The sequence below is a fragment of the Hippopotamus amphibius genome, chromosome 3 (genome assembly GCF_030028045.1).
Source record: "Hippopotamus amphibius kiboko isolate mHipAmp2 chromosome 3, mHipAmp2.hap2, whole genome shotgun sequence".
NCBI classification, from domain to species: Eukaryota; Metazoa; Chordata; class Mammalia; order Artiodactyla; family Hippopotamidae; genus Hippopotamus; species Hippopotamus amphibius.
Window position 1 is genome coordinate 73,485,422 of NC_080188.1, and position 8,370 is coordinate 73,493,791.

An 8,370-nucleotide genomic window follows, 5' to 3' on the forward strand; every position below is an offset into this window, starting at 1 on the left:
CTTTCTCTTTTGCCTGCCTTCTCTTTCTCTCTTTCATTCTTTTCCTCTTCTTTTCCTTCCTTCTCCTTCTTATTTTGCTTATTTTTGTGTCTGCTCTCCAAAATCATCTACTTGATGCCAATTCTGTGTTGGATCGTTTGCTAGTCACTGGAGAAACAAAGAGAAACAATACATTTGTCCTCAGTAAACTAATATCATCCCTGCTACCTACACTCAGCTGAAGACCATACTAATGGGTTCTCACGCATTTTACCAATTGGCCAACCTGTAAAGGTAGAAAGCAGTTATCCATATTCATGCCACTGAGTCATGTTGCCCCTCCACATCTTGGGATAGGCTTAATCTCAACCAATGGTTTTGAAACTGCAGAATAGAAATTGTCAGTGCATTAAAAAAAAAACCAAAAACCCAGCATTTTAAAAAAATGAAATAGAATAGTACATGACAGAAAATATTTCATAACATATAGAGTAACTGTTTTCATGAAGCTATTGTTTTCGTTGCATTTCTTTTTATCTCATTCTATATATCTAGCTACATTCATAAGTATATATGCGTATTGTTCATGATGCAAAATGTATTTCTCACAGACCATGGTTCAAATGTTTGAAAAATAGTGGCCTAAACTGCTAAGATTCAGGGCCATTCCAGGGCTTCAAGAAGGAAAATAGACAAAGATAAGTGGTGATAGAGAAGAGAAGTAATAGAAAAAGATTCACTTTCACATTTATCTGTTTGAACTAAAATTCTTTAGCCAGGTTGATTCTTGGTGTAATTATGAGAAAATTGTTCCGTTTTTCAAGGATGTGATCCCATTGGAGTTGAACATATACATGATATATCATATCATATCATATCATATATATATATATATAAAAAACATGATATATCATACCATGTGTAGAATATCCCTTTGATGAAGAAGACACCAAGGGGGACCCCTGGAATTAATTTATCTACTGAAAGAGGATAGATTCCACCCCCTCCATCTTTAATATACAATGTAGCAAATCTTATGATTCTAAAATGGGGAAAGTTTTCCTGGAATTGAAATTCTGGCAAGTCCTGAGAAGCCTAGAAATCAACATCACTTCTAACTGTGGAAAGAACAATAACTATTGAGCCAGATGGCAGGTGTACTGAGCTCAATGGGAAGCCTAAAGCCTCAGTGTTGCTTCTTGTTATAAAAACTTCACTAAAGAGAAATATGTTCTTTAAACAGTACTATTTTGAAACATCATATTTTAGGGACTCCACCATTCCTGTGTTCTGTTGTGGTAAATTTCTAATAGATCATTATATTTTCTGCAGTACTTATAAAACCTTTCACCATCTCCCAACTGTATTTCCTAAAGCTAAATGCAATTTAAACACTGTTAGCAAAAGAAAACATGTCTCCCATAAGTTTATGAACAAGATATTTATATACATATTCTTTTTCATATTCTTTTCCATTATAGTTTACCACAGGATATTGAATATAGTTCCCTATGCTATACAGTAAGAACTTGTTTAGAAAGATGGAATTTTGTGTGATGTAACATAATCATAGAATATAACATAATCATTGAAGTGATACCCCTTAAATGTTTGCCATCTTCTGTTGGTTTGAATCAAGACATTTCCTACCTGCATGTGAGAGACAAGGATTACACAAAGCCCTAAATACAAGGAGGCAGGGATTATGAAGTCCACTTTAGTCTTTCTGCCATAGGGCAGGATCAGTTTTGTCCTGTTCACTATGGTATCCCAGGAACCTTGCAATGTACCCAGCATGAAGGTGGTAGTCAGTGATAAACGAATGAAGACTCACTTACTACATGCATGGCGATTTATTTTAGTTATCACTCTACCTGTTTGATTTGACAGTCTATTAGAACCTGAGTTTTTATTTTCAAAATCTCCCAGGATAAGTCCGATATATCCATTCCCCTCAAACAATGGATTTATGTTTCTTTTTAGGGTCTATGCTTTTAATTTGGCAAGTCAGCCCATAGATGAATGAGACATTGAGTGTATGTTCTGTTCAACTAAACGTATAGTTTAGTTGTAAGAAATAAATTGCATCAATTGTGCTAATTCCCATAAAATATCTGGATAAAATAATTACGACTCTGGGTAATTAGAATCATTAAAAATATCATTTTCAATTTAGAGCAACATTTAAAGAAACAGATGCACCAAGTTTCATTTAACTATTAATCCATGTAAGATTTATTAATTTATTTATAATCCAGGCATTGTGGTAGCTTTGGGGAAGTGTTAGGGGATATACGAATCCTGCCTGTTTAGAAGGGATGCTTCCTCATTCTTCCCCATAGGAATGAGTCAGTATGGACAACCTCAGATTTTTTTCCATGAAAAACATGCTGTAACAGTTATAGCATGGAGGAGCAGAGCAAAAGTGTGATCCCCATGGGCAGCTCATAACCAGGAGGAAAAAAACCACAAAAGGAAGGAGCTACACATTCCCATTTCTAGCTTCCAACTCAATAATCAGAAAAAAAATCACTACATCTCCCTTGGAAATAGTGAATGATGAGAAAGAGAAAGGCCAATGATGTTATTTAATAGAGATTTTCTCCACATAGAAGAAAGCCTCGAAGTGGAAGAGGATGAAGAGGCATTCCCTCCAAACAGGCAGACTCATCGTGTTTATCAGGCAATTTTAAAAATTGGTTTCATCCTTTGCTTAATTCATTTTTCATTAAATAAGGTTGAAGAGATGAACCACAATTGGGATCTTTAGTGATGTGCTCATATCTGAGGTTTTTCTGTTAGTTTCTCAAATTCTAACCAGTATTGTTAATATCAACGATCCTGTTCTTCTATTGTGTATAAAGCTTTACCTCAATTTGCACAAAACCAGCTACTTCTTTTTAAGACTTAATAAGGAAAATCTCTTGTGTATTTCTTCAAGTTCCCCTACTCTGCTCTTTCTCCAAGTGACAAAAGACAGAAGAAATTGTGAACTTAAATAATGTTTTTGTTCATAAAGATTTCCTGATGTTCGGAAGGAAATAGGTTCTCTAATGTGTATCTCATGGATATATTCTTTATTATCTTTACATGACCAAGTACTTTACTTATCTAAAATGCTTTACAATCAAACAATCATTCTTTGATTAATTAGCCTAGGCGTTAATTTGCTGAGTAAGGGGAGGTCTCCGGGTTTAAAGCCTTAAAGAAAGGCACGTAATGTTGAGATGAATTTGAAGGAGGATTATGTGCTCCATCTGCCTTTGTGGCATATCAGTGATAAAGTGCACTAGTCACTGTGCTCTGGCCCCTTGATGGTTTTGAGTGTAATTTAACTTCGCCTCTGGGAGATTCTGAGAATAAAAATGTCACATCTGTATTTCATAAGTTGATGGATATTGAAAATTTGTACAACAGCTTAGTTAATTACCATTACTAGGCATGACTCTATTAACTCTTTGTGATTTATGCAGAAATATTAATCTGCTTATAGAATGTTTCGGCAGAAATTTGACATTCTAAATCTTATAAATATAAAAGATGCACTATTGTTTTTTAATTTGAGCTACCTCTTTCTATTTTATTACTTCCAAAATTTAAATATTGTAGAGTACAGAATCAATTGCATAGTGTGAAATTAATTAATTAAACAAAATTTAAATCTGGAATGTTATTTTATAATCAAATTTCAAAAAATAGTTTTTGTTCTATATTTTAAAAGAAATCTCAACTCCAATTTTGATTTCCATTTATTTTAGACAGGAGCATTTAAAAGAAAAAGAATGTGAAACTAATTTATCTCTTCCTGGGCAGGGAGCACAAAAAACTGATAGAACACAGATGACCTGAGGATTGCAGGGTAAAAGATTGGAAAGAAGAAGTAAGTTGCAAAAAACAAAACAAAACAAAACTGAGAGAGAGATTATGCCAATTCTTAGTTTGCAGTTTTCCTTTCATCTGTCTCTTTATCTCCAATGTTACTGTTTTCATCCAACCTCAGATGCTTCCTGCTTCTATCCGGGATCACAACAAGAAATTCACTGTTTCACCTGTCTCCAATCCCTTCTGCAAACCCTATGATTAGATGTAATCCCAATGTGACAAACTCCTGGTAACTACTTTTTGCCTATAAAGTAAACTCAAATCTGATCTGAGCAGTTCTGTCCAATTTTATCTCTCACAATCCCAAATATTAAACTATTTCTCCAGCCAGGTCTGTTCCTGCCCCCACCACCCATCCCTTTGCATACAGTGTTATACTCATTTCAGAACTCCCAGCTTCCTTCACATGGATTGATTGCCCATATCTGTCTCATCTTGATTTCTCTCCTCTCTGAGCAATTTTGGCATGTAACTAACATTTCCTCTTATGCTGGGATTCATTTGTTGATATTTTTTGTTTTGATCTTTCCACTCAGGTGGAAGGTATCACGTTTTACATTTCTTGTCATAGTGCTTAGCACAGCATATTCACCCTGAGTCTGGAGTGGAGAACTAGACTTAGCTCTGGTGTGTCTTTGTGGCTGCCTAGAAGCCTTCCCAAGACATCTAGCAAGGCAAGAGGATTAGGAAGCATGAGCTCCCTGGGCCTTATCTGCAAGGTTTAATTAACCCTAAGATCAGAGTTCTATGAACCTGGGAAAATTGACAGATGGAGATTTTAAAAGACAGCATCTCAGTCTTCACTAGTTTTAGGTTAGAGCTTCCTTAATTATTTTTGGAATAAGTCAATAGAAATAAAGAACAAACAAAGAAAAGAAGGAAGGAAAGTGGAAGGAAGTAAGACAGGAAGAAAGGAAGATCCTACTTTGTATTTTGTAGGGTTGGCTAAGGAAGCCTCAAGGGTCTCCTTTTACTAGGATTCCTTAAGACAATGAATTCAAACTACGTACCTAGCAAGAAACTTTAGTCAAGGAGCCATCTTCCTGCTTATACTGCAAATCTCATTAAAAAGGTCATCCTGATGCTTATATTAGGCCTGTGAGAAGATGCATTAATTACTATATTAATATATATCCTGCTTTAAAGCATTTAAGATATCTTTAAAAGATGTGTAAAATATAGCAAAATAACAAATTGGAATCAATTATAAATATATGGTAAGAAGGTAAAAGGAGGTAAAGACATTTCTATAAACTACCAAAGAGGTCCTCTGACTCTCGCACTTAACCTTCAACTGTTTGTGAACAGCCCTTGTTTCTCATTATCCCTCTGCAGGGCATCAGTACAGCCTAGTGATAACCAGCAGTAGCTCCACAGCCCTTGTAAGCCCTGCTGCCCCATACCTTCCAAATGACTAAAAATCGTACCTACAAGGGCATTTCCCTTAAAGGCATGTTTTTCCAGATTACAACCAGCAATTGAGCTACCACCTTGTATCAGAAACTATTGAACCAAAATACTACCCAGGAGGGAATCTTCTTTGCCAGGCTAGTCCTCAAACTCCGTTTTACCCCCCATTTCTCAGACCACTCCCAGTAACAGCTTTATCAGTTTCTCCTCTGAGAAGCAAACACCAAGACAGGATTAGATGTCCAAGAGATTTACTGAAGAAATGCCTGTGTCCGATAAGGCGTGCGGAGGGGGGTGAGGGGAGCATAGGGCACAGGCAGGCAGGAACTCCAGACTGAAATGCAGGGTCTGACACCCTGGAAAGAGTGGGGAAGAAAGGAGGGTTGGACGGGAAGAGTCTCAGACCACGGCAGTGTTTTAAGAAAGTTTTGTCCAAGCTGAAGAGGAAACCCAGAGTCAAAGCCGACCATTGGAGAAGTCCCCATCTCTGCAGCCTGTGCCTCTATCTGTTCCCTCGCGATGCAGCCTGGGGGAGGTGTGGCCTCAGAAGGAATAGGTGGGGATCAGAAGAGTGGCAGCTGTGCTCGACACAGGGCCACCGTGGGTGGTGAGGTCTGGCTTATGGGGTGTGTCATCTCTGGCCTAAAGTCCTCTGTATTGGAATGTTTGCTGACAGTTGAACAGTTAGGCTAATGAAAGTTGTGTGTTGTATTTTCTTACAAATAGGTCAATACTATGTTTTGTAGCCTGGTTAATACACCACATTGGATGCTGATGTCAAGTATGTGTGTGTATTGCCAACAGATTATCTTGGATAAGACGCGAGTCATTTTATTTTTTGTTTTCTAAAATTTGCTTTTATTGAAGTATAGTTGATTTACAATCTTATGTTAGTTTCAGGTATACAGCAAAGTGATTCAAAAAATATATACGTATTTTTTCTATTACAGTTTATTACAAGATATTGAACATCTTGTGATATATATATACATACCCTGTGTTATACAATAGGTCATTGTTGTTTATTTTATATATAGTAGTGTGTATTTGTTAATTCAAAACTCCTAATTTATCCCTTTCCCCCTTCTCCTTTGGTAACCATAAGTTTGTTTTTTATAAGACACAAGTCATTTTAGAGCTCAACTTATCTCCACGATCTTGGATGGGTCATATGGAGAACCAAGACCTGGGCGGTTAGACAGTGATGAGGAAAAGCAGGCAGTGAATGTCAAAAGAACATATATAAATGAAACAAAGAAAATAACAGTCTTTCTAAAAGAGGAAATCATAGAAATGCAATGAAAACATAGACATCTGCATATTTGTAAAAAAAATTCTTTCTCTTTGGTTATATAAGGAGTTAGAATCAGGTTTTGTGACATTAATAGGTATTTAGATTTTCCTTTGAAGCTCCATATTTTTGTTATAATTGTGCTAATTCCAATTTTAAATAAATCAGCTAACAAAGTAAAATGTATGTGAGAAATGTTCATGATATAGCCTCCCCTCCCAAATATTTATATGCTATTTCTGTGTTCTGTTATTGGACAGTATATTTTCCCAGAAATAGAAATTTGCTACAAATTAAGGTTTTTGTGCCACAGAATGGAAAATCCCTCTGGATATCCAAGATCAGCAAAGAGGATGTTTATGTTTCAGTTTTTACTTTATTCTTGTTTCCATATGAAATTGCAAGGGCATTTGAAAGATTTCAAAGACAGAAGTAAGAAAAGTAAAATAATAGTAACTTCTCTAAAGCTCTGAGTAAAAAGCACTCACTCTGCATTATGTGATAGAAAAATAAGTCATTTTAATTTTAAAACACAACTTTGAATTTTGGACAAGTTCAAGATTGGGAAATGAAAGGAGAGCTTCCCCCTTTCATTATTTAAAAATGTGTGAGGAAATGAATTCTAGAGAATTAAAAAGAAAAGCAAGGTTATCATAAACTTCAGAAATAAGGAAGGTGAATGAAAACTGCAAGCAAACCTTGCAAAGGAATAACAGGACTGAGAAGGCAGATAGCTGCCTGGAAGTCAACGTTCTTCTACTCAAAACTGCTGAAATTAGAGAGTTCCAAACAGAAATAGGATATCCTCCAGGGAAGGTGGTCCAATATGAGAACTGAGCAAATTAAAGGTGGTTATTCAAACTGTGATCAAAGTCATCTGAAACAATAATTATATTTCAGAAGTGTTGTAATCTCCATTTCATAAAGAAACCAAAGATGTCGATTAGTGGGATAAGAACATTGCTTTTCTTTCCCAGTTATAGTAATTAGAGAAAGTAAGTCATACCCACGTTGTCACCTACTGTCAATTTATAAGCTGGTCATACGTGGTCAGTGAGAGCACTGAGGCCTCGAAGCACAGCTTCATTCTTTTACAAGAAGAGGACTGACCCATAGATGGAACCTAGCTTCCTTGATGATAGACCTCACAGGTTATAAATCCTTTGGCCAAGGGCCACGTATATTAATTTTTTTCTCTCTCTCCCTCTTCTGACTGCTAGTTCAGTACTTGGTACAGAATAAATAATTGTCTAATATCTGTTTAAAATGTGTGAAAAAAAAGTTGGGAGGATCAGAGAGAAAACTCTAGTCTAATCTTGTTTTGTTGAGGCAGAACATGAGTGGTTTGGCGTTGAGTAACTTGCACACCATCTCCTGGTTAGTCCTAGAAGCGTTAGCAAAGAATGCATTTCATTTCTGAAAGGAAAAAGAGCGGTAGCTTTGGTTGCAATAAAAAGGAGACCTTTCATTGTTGTGTGGCACACTTATTAAATATTTACATGCCTTTAGGAACTGTAATAAACAAATAGAGTAGGTATTGGCATGAAAGAGCATATAACTGAGGCAAAGAAGAACTTCCACTTCAGTTTAGCATTCGCTGGCGATCTTTCTTTTTTTTTTTTTAAATTTGATGTTTATTTATTTATTTATTTATTTTTTGGGGGGTACACCAGGTTCAACCATCTGTTTTTATACACATATCTTTCTTGAAATATTTCCTACCAAGAGGAAATATCACTGAATGAACAGTGAGAAACCAAATAAAAGATGTATTTTGCTATTTATTAGTTTTGCCATTAATTAGATTT